Genomic DNA, 7,591 nt, shown 5'->3' on the forward strand with positions numbered 1-7,591 from the left:
GATAGAGTGGGAGGGAGAGAGAGGAAGAGAGAGAGAGGGAAACATCGATGTGAAAGGGACACATCGAGTGGCTGCCACCCGCACAACCAACCACGGCCGGGGACAAACTGCAACCGAGGTACATGCCCTTAGCGGGAACCGAACCCGGGTCTCTCCGGACCGCAGGTGGACGCTCTAACCGCTGAGCCAAACCGGCCAGGGCAGGTTTTTCTTTTTGATTAACTACTGTAGCACTGTCCTTCAGGTGGCTCAGGGAGTTTCATATTTTCTTTAGACATCATTAGATGCCGAGGCTCCCCCGCCCTTTATTTGTTTCTCAGATTCAGGATTTTGTTTACATAGATTTAATTTATTTCCTGTTTCACACCCCATGTTGTTGTATTTATTTTATTTCTTTATTGTTTTTTAATTTATTTTTATTGTTGAAAGTCTTACAGATGTCCCTCCTTCCCCTCATCCATTGACACCCTCCTCCCTACTCCTGCCCCCCACCTTCAATGCACTATTGTCTGTGTCCACTGGTTATGTATATATGTATATAAGTTCTTTTTATCTCTTCCTGCCCCCTACCCCCCTTCCCTCTGAGTTTTGTCAGTCTGTTCCCTACTTCCATGTCTCTGGATCTATTGTTCATCAGCCTAATGATGATCTCAAAGGGTAAGAGATCTTTCTTTCTTACAGCTGCATAGTACTCCATTGTGTAAATGTACACAGCATTTTTATCCACTCATCTACTGATGAACACTTCGGGACCACTTTGTTGCTATATGAATTCTGCCATTTTGCTAGCATTGACATGGCTCTTGGGTCCACTACTCCATTAGAACTATTAACTCTATAAATTTTTATTAAAAATCTTTCAAAGGAAGGGTGCTTCTGGGTATTTAGGTCCACATTCCATTTTAAGGCTGTGTATTTGGTTTCCATCAATTGTCTGAGCTGTGGTGGCTGCTGTCTTGCATTGCTGCTGCTCCTTGACTGTAATCTCTTGGTCATCTTTTCATGAAACATCATTTAAAGAATATTTTTGTACAGAAAATAGAAAGATAATTCAGTCTTTCATTGACCACTGTGAATTGAAATTTATAAAAATCATTTTTCAGAAACTTTCTGCTTGTGATTAGTAATGTCATACCATTTTAGGATTGTTGTCAAATTTGGGGAAAAAAGGTCTCTACCAAATTTCTTTCATATATGAATTGAAAGATTCAGGTATTACTGAGTATACTTTGGATAGGAAAGGACTTTTGTTTTGTCTGAGAGTTAATAAAAGCCAAACCTTCAGCCAAAATGTTATGCAATGATTATTAAAAGAATCTTCCACAGACTATGTTTCCATATATTTCAAACTTCATCTCTCCTTCAGTACCCTCCTAGCTCTGGGACTAGGAATTGTTGGCAACTTTGTGTAAAATACTGGGTGAATTGCTGCAGGAAATGGTAGGAGATTTTCTGGAAGCAAATCCTATGTAGGTTACCTAACAGTAATATGACTATCTATGGAATTGACTGTGAATCACATAAATACATTTTCCTGACCCCCAAACTTCAGAGATGCTCTAGTATGATGGACAAAGTTGCAGTAGAAAATAACAATAGTCTTAACCGAAGGCAATAAAAATATCTTACTTTTGCAAATTTTTCTAAAGCATATAACCATGAGAACATATTACTAGGGATCTTAATTAGTTTCGTGGTAAACCCATCTCTGGCCATACAATACAAAGTTGTCCTTTCCAAGTTTTTAGCAGAATCTGCTGAAAAGCCAGAAATACAGGGACCATGATTTGTGGCCTTCTCTATCCATCCCATGCCATGCATGTCTGAGTAAGAGTAATAGGAAAAAATATTTTTACTCCTCTGTTAGTGAATCTTTAAGTTTGCCCACATGCAGTGGTAGGGGTGAATAAAATTAGCAAGCTTTTTTTGGTACTTAGTGGTTATATGTCCTAACAGAACATTGTTCAGAAACTTATAATTACAGAATCACTGAGTGCCCCATAATTGTACAGAAAAATATTTCAAAGAATATTTTAAAAAGTAATAAAGGTTTAGTGCTCAACTGAAAATGTTATTAGATGAAAGGGACTAATTATACTCTCAAAGAAAATGGGAGGGATTAAATATAATGTCCACAAAGGCATTGTAGCATAACACCAAAAAGTCCAACAGAAGTATTGTAAAAATAAGGGTAAATATCACTTTGTACATTTTCCTTTCTCCTAAGGAAGAAGTTATTTATGTAGAAAATCTGATGGGATATTTCCTTTATGAGGGAGGTGGCAGGTGGCTGTCTACTGAAGTGTGAAAAACAAGTTGAATCATTTGGATGTAATTTGAAAAAATTAATCAAATGACAAAAATACAAGTGAGGAATAATTTTCCCCTTGGAAACTTTTCTATGCAGGAATTTATTTAGATACCAGAATTAGGGGAGACAATATACTACGTATCTAAGAAATAACTGCCAACAAAAAGAGATGGATTATTTTGTTATGTAGACAACAAAAAGATTCTTAACTTTCTAAATATATTCAATATAATTTTCTTCTTTACCTGCTATTTTATAAATGATTTACGTACAAGTCTTCTGAAGTTACCACACATGCAACACTGCAGCCCAAAGAAACTGACAAAGATCAATGTTTCACTTGACTTCAGTAGAATATGGTAAATAAGCCCTTTTGATTATTTTTACTTTTATTTTTTATTGTTGACAATATTACAGATGTCGCCCATTTGCCCTCCCCTTTTCGTCCCCCTCCACCCAGCCCCTGCCTCACCCCAGGCTGTGTGGGTGAGATTTCATACCAATAGACTGAGAATCTGAAAACATGTTTTATTTCTACTTCTGTCACCAAGTAGTTCTTTCACTTGAGGAAAATTAGTTAAACTGAGCCTCAGTTTTCTTACCCACGTAATAAGAATTAGCGTGTATAATATGTAAGACTTCTTTAAGATCCAACATTCTGAGTCTATGTATGTCTCACCAAGTATTAGTATTCTTTTCACTCAGGGAAATGGATAAAACAGAATTTAGCCTACTTAAAAATGAAAATAATAAAACAAAATTGATTAAGATTACGGATCTAATAACTAAAGTAGCTAGTTAGGGAGTATTAATGGTCCTAAGATTATTTTAGCCTTTCGCCTAATTCTGTCGTAGCCTACTTGCTGACAGATCCCAAATGTATATACCCAACATGAACTTATTTGAGCTTCAATTTGTCTTGTAAGCAACCAACGACATCATTATTATTTGTATGTTTCTCAGATATTCAAATTTAGGCCCTATCCAAACCACTGACTCTGTCTCTACCCATCTCACCTTGGAAACAGCACATTCTTCTCTGCCTGTCTGTGGCCTGTCTGCTCCCCAGCAGCTCAGTTAAGAATCTTTAGTGTGGTCTCTCCTCTTCATGTGAAGCGGAAGCATCTACCCACAGTACTGTATGTTCTCACTTGGGCATTTGTAATAAATAGTTTAGTGGCTTCCCTGCTTCTACTTTTATCCCTTTATTTAATTCTCCCAGCATTCAGAGTATACAATAATGATGCCATTGTTATAAAAGTGACAGTAAGACAAATTATTCAAGGAATACAGAAAGGTAAAAGAATGATGTAAAAACTGTCCTCAAATCTCATCATTCGTAAATATTAGATGTATATTACTGTAAACGTCTCTATAAATTTCTTTATTAGGTGGATAAACAGAAGAAATTATTTTTAAAAAGAGACACTAATATGATTATATTTTTCTATTTTTTGGTTTTTAAATTTCTAAATTGATTAGTCATGATTTTCCAGATTATCTATTTTAAACATTGTCTACTGACTTCCTGTCATGCTAAATGAGGCTCGATATATTTCCTTCCCTAAACTCCTCTCTCTCCCTCCAGCCACAGTAATTATTTAACTACTTAGTTCCTCTTTTAGTCACTTTTGTATCCCCTATAATATACACAGGGTGGGGACAAGTAGGTTTACAGATGTGAGGATGCATTATTATTTATCAATTATTGTATTACTTCGCATATGAACAACCATAAACTTACTTTTTTCCAACCATGTATTTTCCCCTTATTTCTATTCCAGTAACAACAGTCTGTCTTGACTCCCAGGGCCCTCAATTCCTTGCCCTTTCCAGTCCCTTACTCTTGCCAGCTTTGTTTTAACTTTCATATTAGCAAGACTGAAAAAATTGCCTTCTGTTTTATAACCACAGTTAAGTTTCCCATAAATTTTGCCCTTTTTTTTTTTTCCCACTTATTGATCCCAGAGAGAGAGGAAGTGAGAGGGAGAGAGATAGAAACATCTATGAGAGAGAACATCGACCAGCCGTCCCCTGCACGCTCCCGACAGGGGACAGAGCCCACAACCTAGGCATGTGACACAACTGAGAATTGAACCAGCAACCTCTTGGTGCATGGGTCGATGCCCAACCACTGAGGCACACCGGCTGGACTTTTCTGTTTTTTGGGGTTTTTTTTCTGACCCATCTTAAGGAACCTCATAAATAGGGATGCATGGGAGATAAATTTTCTGCGTCCTTAGATATTTGATAATACTTTTATTCTACAATCATACTTGATTAATAATTTGGCTAGGTAAAGACTTTTAAGCTATCAGTTTCCACCAGTTTTGAAGGCAATGCTCCTTCATGTAGCCATCAGTGTTGCCATCTTCTCTCTGAAAACCTCTCTTTCACCTTGGTATTCTCAAATCCCTCAATATTACATTTAGGAATACATGTTTATTTCACTTGTGCTGAACATTTCCTGAGTCCCCTCAGTCTGAACACCTGTATATATCATCAGCTGTGGGATGTTCCTGTCCATTATTTGAGATTTTTCTCCTCTCTAGATTCTTTGTTTCAATAGCCATATATTAATTTTCTAAGTGTTCTTTCTTGCTATTTCACTGTTCCTATGTCATAGATCCTCTTTTTGCTATATGTATGTAACATCCTCTAGCATATCTCTAGTATAATAATTAGAATATTTAAAAGTGATTTTCCATTTCTCAAATAATCTTTCTTTCTCTAGGGTATTTTATTACATTTATCTTGGTTCATTCTTTAACTATTTTTCCCTTAACAGTAAGATAATCCATAGTTGTTCACTGTTTTAGAATCATGAAAAAGTGTACAAGAAATTATGTGTAAGTGGTTTCCTTAAAGATGAATGGGTAGTGAGCTGGCTTTTAAGCTGAAGAATCCTTAAATGAGAAGACAGAGTACATTGTGTGCAAAGTATCAACATATCCACTTTGGGTCTCCCAGACTACACAATTTTGGGGGGAAAGAACTGTCTTGTTCAGTTTTGATTTAGTTTTTGGGCTAAGAGTTGGTGAGGAAATATGGGGTGACTGTTTTATCTTTACATTTTTAATTCTTTATTTTTATTTTTTACTGGCCCTGTTATACCTAGCTTCCTCATGCCCAGAGACTTTCACACATGTTTGCTCCTCTGTCTGCTTTATTTAGACTTTGACAAATTTACTGAACTCTTTTTGTCAACAACTGGCCTTACCTTGTTTATTTGACCTTTTTTATATTTTCACTATCTTGTTAATCCAGTCTTGGGAGAGAGAGTTGATCATCAGGTCTTCAGTCTATCATCTTGAACCACTATCAGAATCTACATTCTGTTTTTTTAAAAAGAAACCACTTTCATTTCACTTGCCATTAAGAAAAGACACTGAGGTTAAACATTTTGGAGTTTTATGACATTTATATTGTTTTGTAACCATATTTCTCAGTTATTTTTAGTTCTGCATTTAAATGAATGTAATGTTTGTTACCTGTTTTTTTTTATGACACCTTCACTCCTAAGTTCTAAATTTTGATCTCCTCCTATTGCATTGATTTTATTTCAAGGAGTTTTCAAAAATACTTTCTAAGTGCTATGTCCCCTGAGTTCTTTCACACTGGAGAAGACTGTGTCTACTTCCTTTCAACCTAAAGAATCACTTGGCTGGTTACAGAACCCTTGAGTCACACTTTCTTAAAATGCTGTGACATTACTGTCTTATAGCATTAAAAATGGCAAGAGTCACCATTTACCATGGTGTCATTATTCATTTCTCGATTGGCTAGGATCTATCACTGAGTCATTTTTCCCACTGCGAGAAAGTTAATGCATACTACAATTCTTTTATTCTTTAACATTTGAAGGTATCTATTTGTGGTCTTTATACATGCATAGAATTTTGGCTGGGCATCATATTTTTGAATCACATTTCTTTTCCTTTGGAGGTTGGTAGACATTGCTCCATTATCCTCTAGCCTGGAATGTTACTCTGGAGAAGAGTGAGGCCAGTCCACTTTTGTCCTCAATGATAAAAGACTTACTCTTTGTCTCTGGATACCCACAGAATTTTTTTTCCTCTTATTCTCAATAAGAAGAATATGATTTGGAATTGATGTTGTTGAATACATTTGTCTTGGAATATGATATGAACTTTGGAGTTATAGCGTCTCTCATTCTTGCACTTCAGGATTAGGTTTTCCTATTGGAATACATTTTCTGATTCATTTATTGAGCTCTTCCATCCAGGAATAATTATATAAGGTCATCTTTGTCATGTCTCCATAGCTATTATCTTCTTTTTCCATTAACCATTTTATCTCTTTCCTTTGATTTTCCTGTGTTTATCTCAAGCCTTTCCTCTGTGCAAATCATTTATTTTTCAGTCATGTCCATTTGATTCCTTTTGGTATACAATTTATTAGTTCTGTAATAGTGTTATTTCAGTTTCAATTTGTTTCTTACATTTTCAATTACTATTTTTATTTCATTTTGTTTTATAATCATCTTTCATTTAAGCTCTTGTTTTATTTAATTCATGTTCTTAATAAACTTTTCTATAGTATGAAATACTGGTGAGATGTTTTCATGTGTTCTTTAGAGTCTGGTTGCTTTAGAGTTTCTTTCATACTTATGTTTGTTCTGCTTGCATTGTTTCCATGCCATTCTATTTTCACCTAGTTCATATTTCCAGTGACTCCTGTGTGTAGACTTCGTTTTACATGCAGGTATTGTCTGGGCGAATTCTCCTTAAGTCCCTCTCCATATTCTCTTAGTCCGGGGGTCTTTCCCTAACAGGGGTGGGGAATGTCGGCCCACTGGCCAGACAAGGCCCTCGAAATCAATACCAGCTGATATCACATGCCTCACCAAATCAGCCTGACCAAATACAGCACGCTATTTTTTTTTATCCTCACCCGAGGACATTTTTTGCATTTATCTTCAGATAGAGTGGGAGGGAAAAAGAGAGGAAGAGAGAGAGAGAGAAATATCAATGTGAGAGAGACACATTGACTGGTTGCCACCCACACGACCCCAGCCGGGGCCAGGGACAAACTGCAACGGAGGTACATGCCCTTAGCGGGAACCGAACCTAAGCGCTGAGCCAAACCGACCTGGGCCAAGGCTAATTTTTAAGTTGAGAATTTTGTATGGTTTTTGAATGATATTATGAATATGCAAATGACCCCTGGCAGAGAAAAGGTTCCCCACCCCTGCAAGATACAGATCAAGAGCAGGTTATTGAATTCTACTCTCTTGTCAGTAGCTTGAGGATTTTGGTG

The 7,591-nt window shown here is 36.5% G+C and overlaps 1 pseudogene; it reads right to left on the reverse strand.

The window, feature by feature from the left end:
- Nucleotides 1-218: 218 nt before the first annotated feature.
- Nucleotides 219-2,968, reverse strand: LOC118621456 (annotated as a pseudogene).
- Nucleotides 2,969-7,591: the final 4,623 nt, after the last annotated feature.

Source organism: Molossus molossus, unplaced genomic scaffold, assembly GCF_014108415.1.
Source record: "Molossus molossus isolate mMolMol1 unplaced genomic scaffold, mMolMol1.p scaffold_m16_p_8, whole genome shotgun sequence".
Lineage (NCBI taxonomy): Eukaryota > Metazoa > Chordata > Mammalia > Chiroptera > Molossidae > Molossus > Molossus molossus.